An 18,761-nucleotide genomic window follows, 5' to 3' on the forward strand; every position below is an offset into this window, starting at 1 on the left:
ACCACCACCACCAGCTCTCCAAATATGTTTCTGCCAATGAATCTCGATTAAAACGAAGCTCCAATCGAATACATCGGATATAGAATGCTGTAACAATAACGATGATTGGAGTGATAACGATCTTCGATTCCAGAGGATAAATTCGAAACGGCGATTTCAATGTCTCTCTTCTATCAACCGATTTATCGTAAATGTAAGTACAAGATTTATTATTTTTAAAAACATATTTTTATATATATGTATCGGAGCGTATTGTTATCAGGCTGATAGCCCATATTTAAAAAGAATAAAAAATATCGTCGTGTGATTCGATACGCATTTCGAAATTGAAAACTGGTAAAAAGTAATCACACGCGAAAATCTTGCTTCAATGTAAAGTCCAGTTATGTAATAACGATAATTATGTCATAACGATAATCGAAATTATATGGACTGCTCTTAACACAGTGCAAATAATAAATTGAATAAAAACCGATGTAAGAAGCTTTACGACGATATTTATTTATTCGAGAAAGCCAGCACTTAATGAACGAACTTCGTTTCACAGGATAAAGATATTTCTCATAAATCTCGTATCCTTCGGTCACGCTTGAACTTTCAAACATTCGTAGTGCGTATTTGGCAATAGAAATTATTAATTAAAAAATTGAAATGCTTTGACTAATTTATACAAATCGAAAGAGATAAAAGTTTACGAGCATAGATATGTAATTGATGATTAATGCACGATGGTGATTAAACATAGGTTTTCGTTATACATTATATACGGCGAAAAGATAACCAAACGTTACGTTGACATACGAAAGGCCGCGTAATTATTGCACTCGCGGTATTCAATGCAGTGTGATAGGATAGCTCGAATGTAGCCGCGCGATAGAATACCGAGAAGAGTCGCATGAATGAAATTGAGCTTCTATTCATGCACGATGTAAGTCGTAGATTGTAAGTAACCACTGTCCTCGTATTGTTAGCATTCGATTATACGTAGGGCAATTTGAATGTGTCGTAAATGGAGTAACAACGCGATACGCCGATTTACGTTAATACAAGAAAAGTCCTTTCGTGAAATTTCAAACGTTGAAAATTTCAAGCTCGTTCGAGCGAGTAACGTATAGGTTTTACAAATATCGGAAAAGATAACGAATGCCGAATTGGAACAAGAAGACACGATATACAAACGTTTTTCGCTCGATCCTTTGTGAACGGTTGCAGTTTTCGCGACATAAAGTTAGAGGTACTGACGTTAAAGTTCGAGATACATCGTAATAAAAAGTATGGAGTAATAAAAGAAAATTGTGTACTAAAACTATGTTTACGTAGGTCAAGTTTAAAGGCTTACGGTACCTATTGTTATTTCTTACTCCATGCTGAATTTATTTCGAATATTCATCGTTACCTACACAGTTCCGCGTACTACTTTTAGAAAAAACTTATTACCGGTAAAAAATGAAATGTTAAATGTTATTGTATGTACCTAACGAGTAAACAAATTCTAAAAGTTTTCGGTAAAAAAGCTAGAAACGATGTAAAATGACGCACAGACTGGAAGAAAACTCGAAAGAAACGTCGTCAATGAAAAATAAACACGATAAGATTTTGAATTTCATTCGCAAGTGGACGTAGCGCGCGGTGTCGTCCATAGTGGAAATGGAGATTTCGATTCGTTCATATAGAACACGTATGGGCTACAAAGAGCCCGCATGTTTCAAACTGATATATCTATACCTACGTATAGCTAGGCCACCATAACGAAAACTGACTCCCATTAGTCGTTATATATAACTCCATGAGAATCTGTTTGGGGTTGAAAGCATTAACCCTCCTTCTCCCTATTAGGGTTCTATCGCGAAGAGACCCTCATGGGCCCGTATGTCATGGGAAAAACCGTGACATCCTCTAATTGGACAGAGCCTGACTTCCAAGCTACTATCAAACGATGTTGATTATAACACGATGACCGTAGTCAGATAAAAGATACAAGGATTTTTATTACACTGGTTAACTAGCGACACCGATCGTATCGATCGATCATGCTGAATTCTTAAACAAATTAAGCGAATGCCATGCTTTTATTTTGGTAAATGATACAGATTATAAATAAATATGACGATTTCAGCGTTCTGTCGCTGGAAAAATATTTTGAATCGAAAATGTTACAAAGACTATTAAGAAGATAAGTGAAAGATAAAATCCACCGAGAGAATTCAGGTATTCGACCGTTAATTATTTCCCTTTGGAGTTTTAATTTAGCACAAACATTAGTATCCCGTTATCGTTTCATTAAGATTCTAATCAATAGTAACGTGAGTTATAAAAGTTTAATACAATAATATTTTGTTCGGTTTCCCTTTCCGATAAGTGTCTATAATTAACGCTTCAACGATAAAACGCATGAATCTTTGTAGAAACTATATGCACATCGTAGGAAAGATACCTAATACTTTAATCTACAATCACGAAGCGTAAGAAAAAATGATGTGCGTTGTAAAGACACAGAATGTTTGCAATTACGTTATTCGGATATAAGTGGAGAGTCATCGTGCAAATATAAGGTAGAGATATAGAAAAGTCTATTTTCATAAAAGGTTATTTTATCACTGGACAAACTTTTTAATCGGAAACAGTCGAGATCTACTGGACATTTTTCACAAATATTCATAAGTCATGCTCGATCTTTTCGTGGAGTACTTGACTTGACATTGAGCGTCTATAAAATTGGCGATAACCTCGCTTCCTACTCGAACGACCTCATGTCGGAACAACTTCCGGCTTTCCTTTCGCAAAATGTCACTTCCTCCTTCGACCGATACGTCGGCGTTACAGCTGCCAGCAGCTCTGTAAAAATCGGTTGCCGCATGCCTGAAAGTCGATCGGGAGAGGAGACAGCGTATTATTATAATCATCGAACGAGCGATAACTAAGATTTCTCTAAGGCTAGGCTTCAGAATCTTTGCGTAAGAGATTTTTCAACAGTGACTGATTTATCCTAAAATTTGAATCCTCGAATAACCTTGATACACCGATTTTCCTTAAATTTTAATTTTTACAGAAGTATTTTACAAACTATACTCGAGCTCGTTTAAAGTAACGTTGCTTGTCAGAAACACCGATAATTATGGCACAGATACATGATCAGTAATCTGTAACGGCTTAGGGCATAAAGGTAATGGGGTTACAATGACGACACAAGGACACGAAAATTACATTAGCCACAGCGGTAAAACTATGCGTTTTCTATTATCTTTTCGCTCCCATCGTATCTGATTGTACCGTGATTTCGTTCTAATTGATACTTTCACGACACTCGTCAAGTTCTAACACACGGGAAAGACGCACGATCGATACAGCGCAAATATAGTTTAATACAAGCTACTAAGTAAATTGTTTTGATTTTAAGAAGATACGGTAAAAGCGATCTCTCCCAGCGATTTTTATGGAAATACATACATTGCCAGGCATTTACATGCTCGACCGCTAAACAGTTCTGGATTCGTTTTCATTTGGAACTCTCGCTTCGAAGATTATGTTTCGACGACACAACAGAAGCGTAAAAACAAGCAGAAACGAGTTGTAGCGTGACGTCACGCTGCTCAGCGTGTGACATTTTCAGCATGGCATTTTCTTATTAGCCGGCACATTCTCGTCTCGAGAATCCTCCACCTCCTGCTCTTCCTCTTCTTTCGATCGTTCTCCTGCGAAAGGAACGCAGTTATCGGCCAACACGTTGAACAATGGTGCTCGAATCGATAATTATCTTCGAATCTGCCGAATACTTATTCTTTCTTATTATCAGATGTAAGATATTTCCAGATTTCGCGATATAATCGCGCAATTAAAACCGTTTATGTATCGTAACGTTTAATGAAACGAATAAAGATTATACGTATATATCGAAAGTTTAGTCGATTAGGAAATTCCATTGATCGCGCAGCGTTTCACCAGAGCGCATTAACCTTGGTCGTGATCCTTGATCGAGTTTCTCGTCCAAGTTCTCAGAACCGAAGAGGGCGATGTTTCGTTTTCACCCTGCGGTACTTGCAGCGGAAACAAAAGTCACAGGACGTCGCATCGTATCGCTTCGCTTAGGGAAAAACGCATATCTCTTAATCGTTAACGGTACTCGAACCGATTTGACCATTGGTCAAATAAGAAGACAAATAGGAAGGACGCAGGTCTGCGAAAGAAAGGTCGACCGACCGACCATGCATAGGGTTCTGTTTAACACATGTACATCCCTGCCTTTCCTCGTGAACTCCAATAATAACGCATACGTACGCAACGTATGTACATCTGCTGGACACTTGGCTGACTTTTCCTTTTCTTCCTGCCTCGCTTTTGTTACCCTATTCTGTCTTTAATCGCGGTAACGAGACTTCCTCTTTGTCTCTCCTCTAGCTGTTTCTCTCGTTCGCCCATCGACCGCGACGTCTTCACGGACACTTTCGAAACTTTCGACGATGGATTTTGTTCCAGTTGCTCGTTTCTTGTTCCGCACGGTCCCCAGATCGAATCGCTTTTATTCACAACGGCTAATGGAGAAAAGTGGCTGAAACTCTTACCATGCAAATTTCACACCTATTCGGTGTAAGTTCGCTCGTCTCTTCTCTGTTCGAGAAATGCATCGATCTGGATATGGCGGACGATGAATTCGCTTTCTTAATCTAAAAATTATATTTACGTAGTTGCTCCTAAAAGATAGCATCTTGATCGGCTCACTGTTCCATGAAATTTAATCGTATTCCTCTTGCTTGCTCCTATATTTTCTCTTTTCTTCTCTTTTTTTTCTTTCTTTTCTTTCTTTTCTTTCTCTCCTCCTTTTCCTTTTACCGGCAACGAGAAGTTTCTTTCTTTCGAGTTCCTTTCTCTCGTTATGGAAGTCGTTCTTCTGTGACACAGGGCAAGCAAATAAAGACAATTCAATCCGTTTCTCGAATAGCAATCTTCGTTCCTCGATAAATTAACTTTCCTCGCTATTAGAGATATTTTCAATTTTTCACGACTTTCCGACTTTCCGACTCTTCCCGACTTTCTAAGATCTATTAACTCGTTTAGATAATTGCACGTAATCGTTGCAAATACGTAATAAAACGATATTACGCGTTTACGTACGTAATTACGTACTACGAAAAAGATGAAAGTCTTAAATGTGCGTTTTCAATGTGTTTAAGCGAATTACGAATCGTTGCATTGTCATTGCATCGCACGCATTCGATCGTTTTATTCGGAGAAAGGTATTTTCGAAACTTCCATTCTACGGCATATAAGTAGCAGCAAAAAAAAGAACAAAGTGACGAAATACCGATCGGATACTAATAAGAGTGCACGCGATTCTATTCTCGTTTGTCTCGTTTAAGATCGAACGCAACCGTCTCAAAGAAAACGATGTTTTACTTGCGGCTAAGATTGCGTAAATCGTCAGGCATCCAAAGTGAAAGTATTATTAGTTATTTTTTCTCCTATGTCGTACCTGTACGGTCTAATTAATCGTAGCGCCGTAGAATTGCAAGAGACTATCGTTCGGCCGAATCCACGATAACAGATGCCGCACAGGCATATCTCTGTCGTAGCGTGTCGACGTGTTGTACGCAGGCCCAATTTCACCGCCGCCACAATGTAACGTAAATTCCATCTGGTCGAAGATCCACCGAGATTTCGTTTACCATTGGTCAAGTCCGATCACCCGGCTCGGCGCTGTTTACAAACGATGGAAACGAGTTATCGAAAGGTGGAGGCGGCATGGGTCGAGACCGTTGAAATTGGCGATAGAGAAGAAAGAAAAAGGAGAGAGAAAGGCCGGTGGATAGCCGCGCGCGCGTGTCGCGGAGATCGGCATCGAATCGATGGAAATCGGAGCTGCGAGATCGTTCCAGGAATCGTTAAAGGCCAAGGCAGCGACACGCTGCCAGCCAGGTAAGTAGTCGCGCAACGATACGGGCAAATGCACGCCGCGCTCGGCGAACTGGACGGAGAGAAGAGTTAGCTCGCGTAACGCGGCCCCACGGTAGTGTCCCGTGCGAAAAACTTGTTATCCGCTTGCCTTCTTTACCGTCGATGCGAAAACTGACCCCTCGAAATCGCGCACGTCGGCCATTCCGCCGAGCTTATCTCGCTGGCGATCCCACTTTTTCCACAACGAGGTATCCACCACCACGCCGCAACGCGAAACACCGCGATTATTTCCATGCGATCTCGCTTCTCTACAACTGCGATTAGCGTTTCTTCTACGGTTTCCCTTTTCCATGTCTTATTTACACAATTTACACGGATAAGAGGGCATTTAAGAAATCGAACGGTCTTTTAATAGACCGTCTACTACTGCACGTTGGTAGGATATTTGAAACTTTCTGTTGCAGGCGAGATTTCTTTCATCGCTGAACGCGTAAAGTTACGATAGACCGTGAGTATACGAGAAAAAATTGCACAACGAGATGAGCTTCAGGGTACAGCATGATGCACGATTTCCTTGAAACGTTCCAACGCGAAGCAAGGATGCGGTTCTTAGCGCGTTATGTACATGGATACGTGTCGATGTAGACGTACCGATTGCCTCCGATTCTTATCGGTAGCGTGTGGTTTGAACGATGGAAGGAGAGCTGGCTTTATGACGCTGCTCTCGTGTTAAAGTTGCATGCATTGAAATTGAAATCTACAGATCAAAACCTCGATAGACGAATTCTTCGACTAATCGCATCTTGTTCCTCTTATCGTTACCTCGTTGCTAGCGACAAAGGCAGGGGATAGGACGACGAAATTATGGCTCTATGGTTCTATTTAATGGAATATTAAAAATCGTACAACTTTTTTTAATTCGCCTTCTTTCTGTCTTACGTTAGTTTTATAAAACAATTGAAATCTCTTGCCTGGCTCTGTATAAATTACGCTTTCACTGAACGATATTTTTATATATCGTCAGCTAATGATTCCGCCAGCAATTTTATACATCGATTAACGGCCGCGACAAACGCACACTTATTACGAAGAATCACTTTCTCATTCTGTCACATTTTTAACGACTGGCGCCACGTCGATCGCGACTTTCACGTGTCATGTTAATTTCAAACAAGCGATAAATTTCTATTGCGTAAGATCGTGAAACATTTTTCTACTCGTCAAATCTTGTATACCATTAGTTCATTCTGCGGTAAAAGAAATGTATAAATTTAGCAAAACCATTATCATCAAACCAGTGTTACGAATTTCTCTTTTATAGACGTTTCTTTCGATTAACATAACTCACGTCGCTTAGGCTAATTACCGTCTCGTTCGATCATCGCTCGCCGATCCTACTCAGGTATAAATTCAAATTCACAACTCTACAGTCAAAATGTAATAAATTACCTTTGCCTGATCTTTCCGTAGGATTATCTCCAAGCATATTGATCGTTCGAATAAATATTTAAGAGCCAAGTCGATATACTTTGAGGCAACATTTTCTCATCGTAGTAAATGAAAACGCATAGATCAAAGCATTTCCACGTTTATTTTGTATTTTAAACAATTTTGGCGCGCAAGTACTAGATAGTTAAAAATATTTAGTTTCCAAATACCTACGATCGCGATAAATAATTTCGTGATTCATAATTCGATGGGGTATTCCAAGTTCGAAACGTTCGGATGAGTCAATTTTGTTAGTTACAGGCACAATTTGCTTCAACGTATTGCCTGAGACGACATGAAAAAGCAAAGTAATATCAATTCGAGCCGTTATCTCTTTTATCGTTACTATTGTAGATTGGAATGAGATTTTATCGAATGCTGAGTCGAATAGGTCATCGTGGGTTCGCTTAACTCGATTCTGTTTAAACGAGCAAAGATCGTACCGATAACCACGCAGCAATAATCAAACGTAACGTTGTTACATTTATTATAAAGTGAGAATTTATAAAAAACAAGAACTTCGTTATCAACGAGGAATCTTACGTCGGACATTGGCCACAGAAGCAGAGTGACGGAATGCTTGGTTAGCCAGAGACACGGTGAGGGTACAAGAGAAACGAAATCGAAAAAGAGCAAAGGCAGCGTAATAGAGGGCGAAAGATCGTGGTCTCGTCGCGTAGGATCGTGTACACGTTGGATAAACGGAGGTAAAACTATCCGGACGAGCGACTTTCACCCGATTGACTTTCCCTTTCTCTACACACCATACTGGCCTCTGTAACTCAACGTATCAGTCTGCCGCCTCCGAGATCGCAATCGTTTACAGCTTGTCGTCTACTTCTATGTTCGTCCGTTCTTCCGTTCTTTCTTTCATTTCGCTCTATAACGTATAAGATAACGCGACGCGCGAAACATTCGGATGCCGCATATTTAGGAAGTTACCAGATACGCTAATTCGCATTGCTCGATAAACGATGCTTGAAACAGAACGCGAAGGCGACTTTTCAGGTTTTTATCTCGCGAAAGAAACGATAGTCAAAGCGAGAAAGTTTGTCCGGTCGCTAACGTTATTGAAATTATACAAAGCGTCGTTGAACCAGCCGATACTAAGATTCAAAACTATTACTTACGAATCGTAGCAGTAGAAAACTAAGCAGACTCGTTGTTGAGAAATAATAAAGCAAAACACATTTCTCGAACATCCTTGAAATCCTTGTTAAATCGTCTAACGATCGATATCACGTTTTACGTCGAGTACATCGATAGTGGTAGAATTTCGTCCTTGGTAGCGAAATCGATTTCACCTAGATCGAATCGACAACCACTGACGTCAGCGCACGTTCAGTCTCAAGATGTGCGCATTGCACATGCATTATGTTTCTGCATCATCCGGATACGTGATCGTCAGCTCGTATAAGTTCTTATCTAAGTCAATGCTTTGTACGTCAGTACAAGTCGGTATTTTTTCCTTTCAATTTTCGTCGTTACAATATTGTAGTTACCGTTAATTGAATTAACCGATAAGTATAAAATATGAATAATAGACAAGCGTGTAATAGAATTACGCGGCCCGACGATTAAATTAAAAAACCCGACGGCGTTTATGTAAATGCATATCTTTACGTGACATCGATAATAAAGCAGCATCTGGATAGAAATTCCTTTTGCCTTTAGCCCATTTTAATCGCCTACTATCTTTACTTTACGCGTATACATGCCATGTGTTTTCAGTTTTTTATTAGCGATAATCGTGAATAATCGCGATAATAGTGAAAAGGACAGTCAACGACGATACAGAAATATCAAACGTCGAAGACGTAACAACATTTCGGTTGAAAATCGATCTAAGATTCCAAACTTTCTTACAAAAGTAATCTTTGACACAAATATCGACTCTACGTAACTTATTGTCAAATATTGGCGTTGAGTCGTTTTTATTATTAGCCTTTATTAGGGGAAATGTCCTTTTAAGTAGGTTAGAGATAAATTTGCATAAACAGGAGGGGGGGGCGGGCAGGGAAGGAGGTGGAAAGAAACGAGTCGACTAAATATTTATGTTTGTAGCTTGTCGATAATGGTTACGATTTACTAAATATACAGAAATAAGAAATACGCGAATAACCAATAGGCGGCAACGATCGTGTCTATCTATCTATCTGATCTTCGAGTACGAAAATTATCGGATTGTTCGAACGAACTGGACGATAGCCGGATAACAGTCATACTAGAATCGAAAAATGCGTTAAACAACAAACGCGGTAAAACTTCTTACGATATAATCGAGAATATAGACGCATGTAATACGACAGCGATTCTTACGATTAATTTGTTAATCATACGTTATATCGTATACATCGTGCTACATGCGTTTGTTTTTGTTCGCTTTTGTTTCTTGCAGGAAACGCTGTACGTCGGAACGGAAAGAGAGATTAATTAATCGATTACCATTTTATCGATCTGCGTGACTGTATGAGAAACGTTTGGTAACTTGACGTAGAATTTTATTAAACTACAGCAGTAATTATCGGAATGTCTTTCATTTTTCACAATCGTCACGAAGCTCCGCGGTCTTTCGTGGAATTTTCCAGAGATAACGTTCACACTGACGACACTTATCACTGCAGGTCTATCTCTACGATGTTAAGCTCCGTTTACAATGCCACATATATATCACACTACGCGATAAATAGCTCTATAGGATTAACTGTAACGTCTATTATACCTTCAAACAACAGTTTCATTACGATAGATCGATCGTTTATTCGACCAGTCGCGGAGAGACGCGATCGCGAGGAAGCGCGTCAACGGCAGTCGTAAATTCTCGTTACGATTAGACGATCGACGCCACGAACCGACCGATCCCCTATTTCTTTATTTATTAATTAATGCCGATTATTTATTTATTAATGCTTGATCAACGGTTTGAAAGACGGTATATATTTCCACGCGGCTGCAAGGTATAAGTTCAATAGATGAACGATAGAAGGGTGAAAACCAGGCGAAGGGACGTTGAGTGTTCCAAAGATGACGAACCAGTGAAGTTCGGTGACGATGCCGTCGCAGAGGAATACTCTTGCTAGGTATTCGTCGCCCCACCACCGGTCGCTTGACCACTCGGGCACAGTTGAAAATCCCGGGAAATGGAAAAATCCCTCTGGGAAAATGGGAAAAATTTCCCTACTTTCCACCTGATGGAGCAATAACCGTAAAGAACGTTTTGCCTCGAAGGTGTTTTATATCGCTGTAACGGCTTAAATCGAAATACTCAGTCTTACGACAGTTCCTTATGATTATTACGGTCCATCTAATTGTGTGACGTAGCAAGTCCGAGGGTCGGCACGACCTATGGGTAGATTCCGGCCTATCCTAAAAGTCCCCGGACGAAACATCGATGTTAACGCTTTAATAATCCTACCGATTCGAACAATCCACGCATATACGGAAACTAGCAAAGAGTTTGAATAACAATTGCTTCGATCGAGCAAAAGCGATAGAACGTTACTTACACGAACATACTTTTCGGTATTTAATTTCACGATATACCTATTTCTCCTCTAACTGGCATTACCTGCCTGCTAGATCTTTGCCAATATTTTTAATTGTTACCATTTGTTTAATTACGACAATAACGATGAAACGACAACGATCGTTAACGTTAAAACGACGATGTTCGATCGACATAGGATATGGGAAAGGAATAATTTACTTATCGCATAAAATTACAAGGAAATAGCTATTTCCTTGGTGATTTGAAACAAAGATCCGTCGCTCTTTAAATTCGTACCGAGATATACCTAGAATACGTAATTTTTTAAATGCAAACGCATCTAGACAAATTTGCAAAAGTAACGACTTTCGGTTTCGTAGGAAACAGGATCGTAACGTTATCGCAAGTCGTTTGAAACTATCGGAACAAAGTAGCTACGTAATATGCTTTATAGATTCGATAAATAATTTCAAGGCACGACCAACTTGGAAGCGTTCTCTTTCGCCTGTTTGTTAACTTTTTTTTCGTACCACCGATACACGCAATCTGATTGTTCATTATCCGACGATAATAAGGCATTATTGCTCGGTGCTCGCAGGTAGAACGCATAAGGGAGAAGATCGCACGGTTGCACTATTTAATCGTTGGAGAGTCGAATAACTGCCACTTTATACTTCGTATACAGCACGAAGCCTTAACGTTCCACTTATCTTCATCCTGTATACTTTTGTTAATAACAAGGGAAACACGTATTTGGTTATATTCGAAGATTATACGATTTAAACGATACAACGAATACGAGAAGTTGTTACGAAATTGAAATTACTTAATATAAGAAATTGAACGGCACGTGGTGTTAGATACGAAAGAAATTTCTGTCTTCGGCTTTATGCTCTGATATTTCATTATTCGAGCGACGCGCCATTCAGCGGTTTGATCGCGATGAAAAAATATCGTAGATTCAATGGCAACCGATAAATTATACGTTACTCTGTACGCATCTGTATGCATTTTTTACTACGTTTTACCTTTCGTTGTCTCTCGAGCATTCTGCCATTTTCAAATAGAAATGGATACACGAGAAACTACCGAGTCGAACGAAATATATTTACGATTCTCGCGGCTCTTACGATGTAATTCATTTTGTTTCCGAACGGTATCATCCGATCCAAATTTATTCGTTAGAGATAACAATGCCTGAACGATAAGTCGCGAGTATCGCACGATGCATAATGCATAAACGATCGTCCTTTAAATGGTTTATCCAAATAATATCCGATCCTAGTTTATGGCATTCCTGTTTTCGTAGAAAAAAGGTCTAAAATTTAGCTATCGCGAGTTCATATTCCAAATTCTAGATCTACGGAGCAAAGGAAAACGTCGAATTTTCCAATTTTACACAAAAGCATGTTCAAATTTGTACTTGCGTTATCTTCTATGACGACGACAGAAGTACGCACTATCTCACGATGTAAGCAACGTCGAAACAATAAATCGCAGAAACTTTCCGATACGAGTACGCGCAACATAAAATTCTTCAGCAAATGAAACAAGTTTCATTGTCACAACGAAACTTTTGCTTTCACGAACTTTGTTTCGTAATGCAACGAATTACCGGGATTCTAGAGAGAGAATGCGAGCATGCGTAAACTTCCTACGCCGATAAATCACGACCGCTCTTTCGAGAAGAGGTATAAACGCTTAGGAAACACGAACAACGAGAATCACTCGCTTCTATCTTCTTTCTATCGAAAACAAGATGGGTGTATCACGATTCGTTCGAACAATCAAGGTTTCGTCAGGTTCGAAGGTATTCGTTGCCGGAAAATATGGAACATTTGTTTCTAAAAAGCAGTTGGCGGAGCTACTCGATAAATGACGAGACGTCATCGAAAGAAGACTGTACAAATTTTTCTAATCAATTCAATTTTTGTATCTAATAATCTTCCAAAGGACTCGCTAGAAAATCGACGATAAGAAGAAGTTCGAGGGCAGAAAAACGAGGCGATTAAAAAGGGATGGTGGTTGGCGCAGCTTGTCCGCGGAACGTGTTAATTATTAATACGAAACGTTTAAGCCGAGCAGTTATGGTTACCTATTTTAATCCGGGAGGTCTGTTTTCACCGTTGCTTTTCGGCCACTTCCGCTCCTGAATTAGAAGCGCCAATAAACGAAGGGCCTCCATAGAGACCTCGTTGTTTGACCAAGTGCACGCCAGGCACCCTGTGCGGCCTGTTCGCTCCTTCCAATAAAATACCAGGAACCGACGCCATCGTGGAAAAGAACCAATAATTCTCGACGATACTATGCCCCCGACCGTCAAATAGCGGAAGAGAAGGCGATCAAACCGTTTCGTCAGCTTCGGCGACGGCAACGACGCGTTGATGCTAACGCAGAAGCTGTAGTCGAAAACGCGCGTGTTTTTCCTTAGTGGAGCTTTCGTTGCCTAGTACGATCGAAGGCAACGATACCGCGATAAATGCGTAATAAATAAATAAACAATTAATAAATAAACAATAATAAATAATAAAATAAATAATAATAAAATTTCTCTTCGCCGTAAAGCTGAAAACCTAAGTTTATTACTAACCTAAGTACTCTGTAGAAAGGAAATTTTAGTTTAAAAATAATCGGTTTATCATTCGTTTTACATAGTTATACGATCGTAATTGCTGTTCAAAGCATTCGTTATTGAAACCAGACGCTCTGCCAGTAAGTTGGAATAAATCTGATCTTTTTTGTAACCGAAACGTACGTACCTACTATAAATTAAACCAAGCCCTATCTATCGTTCTCCGGATAAAGAAAGAAGCGTTATGTTCTCGAGGGAAACAGTTCAACGCTATCTTAATTTTTTTACAACGGGTTAAGGCACTTTACGTCTTCGTATGCCTCTTTTCGTTATCAGATTTGTGCAACGTGGAACACTTCGAGTTTCCTAAACTCTTCCTACGTTACAGAACCTAAACGACGATAAACAGAACTTTCTTACTGCCAGGCGTGTCAGAACGAGTAAAATATGCAAATAAAATGTTTACAACGATAATAACGACGAAAGCGATAAGTATGGAAAATGACGAAATGAGAAGCATGCGTTCGTCTTCGTTGCAGCGACCAAGTTAATCGCTTTATTATTATTAAAGACAGCATTTGGTATACGAATAGTACTCTATACACGACGTTACAACGTCTTAGAAAAATCGACGATGTCGCACGGTTAAGAAACTCGCTCGATTGCTTATTTTATCATTACCACGTGGTAGTTGGTCCCGGTATAATCGTCGAATCGTCCAGCATATCGATCTATAATTCGAAGACAGGGAACGTTCGAATCGCTGTACGTATGTATAAAAGGAACGAAGAAAAATGCATGTTGGAATGGAAAGTTTGAACACAAGGCAACATTGACCTAAACTCTAGCGAGACGCTAATCGCGTCGTTTTATTTTAACGACGCACGACGAAATAGCTATCCCTCTTAACGTAAATCGTTCTCCTCGGGCCTTACGCACGCTCGCTTCTTCCAGCGTTTGCGCCTTCGTCGTGACACTGTTACAGTACATATTACATGTATTAGTTTCTGTTACGTGCCGCAGAAGCGGATTAAAGGTCTTACGAATAACGGCAGCAACAGGCATTTATGCTACGATGAAGTCGTATCCTTTTGTGTAATTAGAGGCTCGTGCGAAACGCGTTTGTCATCTGTTCGTAAAAACGTACGGAAAGTTGGTCGATATTCGCAGAGGACGATAAGAAGGAAAAAGATTTAGCGCTCTAGGAGCTTATAGCGTTCGCCCAGTCAAGTTTCCGCTTGAACCAAGAAAGAAAATGTCACTGTATACGCAACGAAACGATCTACAACGCGACGAGATTCGCTTTCGATTTATCGCTAACTCGTGGATCTTGGTAAAATTTACGTGCAGCCTTGCGAGCAGCAAAGATCTATCAGAGTATTCTTATACTTACGAACGGTAATTGCTGTACGTAAGTACACGAGTACATAGCTTACGTATCCTCGGGCTTTGTACCATGTTGCACGTGAAAGCGTCGCATGGGATCCTTGAGGGAGATTAGAAGACCTTTATGGTGAACGTTGTGGTCTTTCGTGTCCACTTACACGTTTCTCGTCACGGACGACGAAGAAAGCTGTTCGAACGAGACTAGGACGGAGTTTTGTTCTTATAAGAGGGAAATCCTAAGCCTAAAAATCCTGCAGGACGACCGATCCTTTTCGTCCTGAATCCCTCTTCTCTCGGATAGTTTCCAGTAGCTTTTCAACCTATTTTCCAGCATACTTATTTTATAGTTCCGTTGACGAACGACGCTTTTAGCGAGGTTCCTGTACTCTCGTCCGTCCGCAGGCCCTTCCTCCCGATACTTGACCGATCATGTATATATACATATGTATGCGTACTTCCCTTCGAGGTAATCTGTTTACTCCGATGCGATAGGGCACATGGGCCACCAACAAACGCTTCTCGAAAGTTCCGACACATTTTTTGTCTCACTTTCGCTTTAATATCGATGATCTTTTAAAACAAAAGCAACTTTCCCTCCATTTTTCAAAGCATATTTATTTTTTATCCGTTCGCATTCGGAGCTAAGGTTAGTAAAAATAATTAGTTAAATAGCAGGGCAACGAGTATAGGATTTTGTTCGGTCGAAAGGCAATGAAACAGAGACGGATAGAAAGAGTTAAGACAAAAGAGAATTAGGATTTTCCGTGACTTTCGCTCTTCGTATACCAAGAGAGTTCAGTTAAAAACGAGATATCTGGTGATATAATGATTCTCTTAATAGACTAGTGGTATACGAATATTATAAGATTTAGCGTGTTCACATTCGAAATGTTCGCGAGGATGTACCTAAGAAAAGCGAGACTCGTCGTTAATTTCAAACTCCGAATTTTAAGCAACTGTAAAAATCGTTTAAAACGAGTTTCCGTCAAAGCTATTTGCTGATCGTCACGTTTCGAAAACGCTCGCCACCGTGAAATTGTACGATTTTAAAGGCGGCGACGAAAGCGTACATCGCGTTACGCCTTACGCCACTGGCCACCAGGCATCGGATTACAATAAAATTATTCCTGGCGACCGTATCGGCGTGGCGTAGAATGGCGTAGACTGGCGTAGCGTGGCATGGCGTGGCGTGGTGTGACGTGGTGTGGCGTGGTGTGGCGTGGTGTGGCGTGGTGTGGCGTGGTGTGGCGCGGTGTGGCGCGGTGTGGCGTGGTGGCACTCTTTAAAAGCAGTTTCTTGATGAGGGGTCAGAGAATCATCGGTCAGACTTTCGCTGCTTAAAAAGTCAAATGCGCGCGTCGAATTTGGAGTAGAAAAACAAAACATCGACGATTTTATACGATACTACTTATGCGCTTCGTATTTAGGTTAAACGAGGAAATGTGGAATAATGTGAAACAAGGTGACGACGTATTGCTGGCACGGAAACACGTTCTGCATTCACGTTGCTGTTATTCGGTCGATTTTTCTTTCTTTGCGATCGAATTTTAGTTGCGTAAAACAATTATTAAAAGCGGTAGAACTTGTTTCATTTTTTTATCGAGTAAACAAGAGTTGATTGCGATAAAAAAGAATCTAACGTCATTACGTATCTATTTTGAACGATACATAATATACGTATATGCGAATATATGGAAGCGTAAATAGGAAGAGTAGCCTCTATACGAAAACTTTTACGCACGGCCGAGCGTTAAACGAAATAACCATCTTTCGTTCTTCTCCGTAATTCTTCGGTCTACAGGAAGAACCGCGACATATTTTCAGCCGAAATAAATGGCAATAAACGAACGAAGAAGATCGGCGGAACTTTGGCGAAAAGAAGGCAACACGCACGGCGCTAAGGATAGAAAGAATAGGAGAAACGATAAACTGGTGGGGCTGGAAGGAAATATAGAGCCGCCTGATGGAAATTGCTACTGGCGATGATAGAAAATCACACCGGTAATTAATACCCTGAGCTGCTAGATTATTCGTTATGTAAGTCTGGTTTCATTAGTCGCGAGCATGGCCGTGCGACGCGCGATTTGCCGGTGTCAGAAAATTGCGGAAGAAATGTTTGGCGCTTGTCACGCCTCCCGATACGATTTGCCGGAGCAAGAACTACGTTCCTGGGAGGAACGGATTATCCATCGACGATTTACGCGAGAATCGTGTATGAATAATGCATTCTATGCCAATAGTTTCTGTCGCTTCGAAATATTAGCTTCCTCTTTCTCTCGTTTCTTTCTTTTCATCGCTCTGTTCTATAATCGTACTAAAAACATGGGAAATTAACGCTTGTAAAAATATCGCGATAACCCTGTAATGTAATTTAAACAGAAATTGAGTTCTCGCTTTCTCGTTGCCGCGCCATATGATCGAGAAATTGAAACACTTATAAAGATAACGATTAAACACACGAACCACAAATACGCGTAATTTTTGACCGACCTTCCCGATCCCGAAAATACATTTTAAAACACGAGAACAAAAGAAGAGAATCGCCGATGTTAATCCGCCGACTGGCCCCGATCGTGTAATTCAATTTCGGCAAGAACCGATACGATAGCCATCGTCGTCTCGTCGTATCGGCCGCGAATCACTTTCTCGTATTGATAAAGCGTCCGCACGTTCCCCTAACAAGGAAACAGCGATCAGGTTAAAATCCTACGGCTCGATTATGATTATACAGGTCTAGACATCTGCCAACGACACGGCCACGACGATCTCGCTTGTTTCACCGCTAATTTCACGCTCCTTTAACGAGATCTTTATCGAATACCATCGTGAACGTGGCATTATCTGTTGCCGGATCGATCGCTCGATCGCAATTACCATCACCGCGTTTCGCCCGCGAATCGTAACAGCCGTTACGCTGTGCCACTTCTGTTTCATCGAACCAACAAGAAAGGAAAGACCGGTAATTTTATAATCGATTGCTTTTTCAATGCGCGACGTCGAAGCAACGTGCTGCGTCTAATACACGCTAACTGGCATTTAACTCGATTTCCACCTCGCAATCACCTTTCAACCGCTCTTTCACGAATCGTATCGAGCTAATATTCGAAAGAAATTTCACTTTCGTAATCGATATCTTTCAGGACAAAAGCTCCGTTCTTTTCTTCCTTTTTTTCTGCTTGGATCCAATGGATCTCATTAGCTGGAGCTCGTTTGCACTGGAGACGGAGTCCTTTTCCATGGAATCCGTTTTCAAAGATCGTCAGAAAAACCGACCGGTATAGAGGTTCTAACTGGAGAGACAAAGACCATGCATACGCAAGAGTACCATAAGTCAGGCAGCGCCATAAGTCGACCCGTGACCCCATAACGGCCTTCCGACGGCCTTTTTTTCGCGAGCCACATGTGAAAACAGACTTGCCCACCCCCGTAGACGTTGCAGCTCCTTCAACGGTCGCTCGGGGTTCGTTGTGGTCGTGGGAAAGACGCCCCAGCCTTGGAATCTTTTGAAAGCCACCGCATCGATCCACGTCCGCGCCAAATCCCTCCTCTTTTCTTTATATCGATCTTTGTTTCTTCGATCATTCCGGTATACGGACGTCGGTGAATCGATCTTTACAGAGGGTTCTACGTTCTTACGAATATCCCGTAGGCCTTATTCGTGAGATCTGAATTTCAAAAATCGGACAAAGATGGAAAGCCGAGCTACGACGACGAGATTTGGTCAATACTTTTCCAAACGTGTGGCGTACCGCTATACATGTGCGTCGCATCCCTAAGAACGTTCGACTACGAGACGTGGCATGGGCGTGGATCGTGATCGACACGCACCGTGCTAATGTTCCTCTCCTCGTCAAGGTTCTGGGCGCGGTATGTAAATTCGAGGATCACATTCGGCGAATAGACCTGCCCGTAGAACGTTACGGACGTTAAGGAACGACG

Source organism: Bombus impatiens, unplaced genomic scaffold (genome assembly GCF_000188095.3).
Source record: "Bombus impatiens unplaced genomic scaffold, BIMP_2.2 scf_1055, whole genome shotgun sequence".
Taxonomy (NCBI): domain Eukaryota; kingdom Metazoa; phylum Arthropoda; class Insecta; order Hymenoptera; family Apidae; genus Bombus; species Bombus impatiens.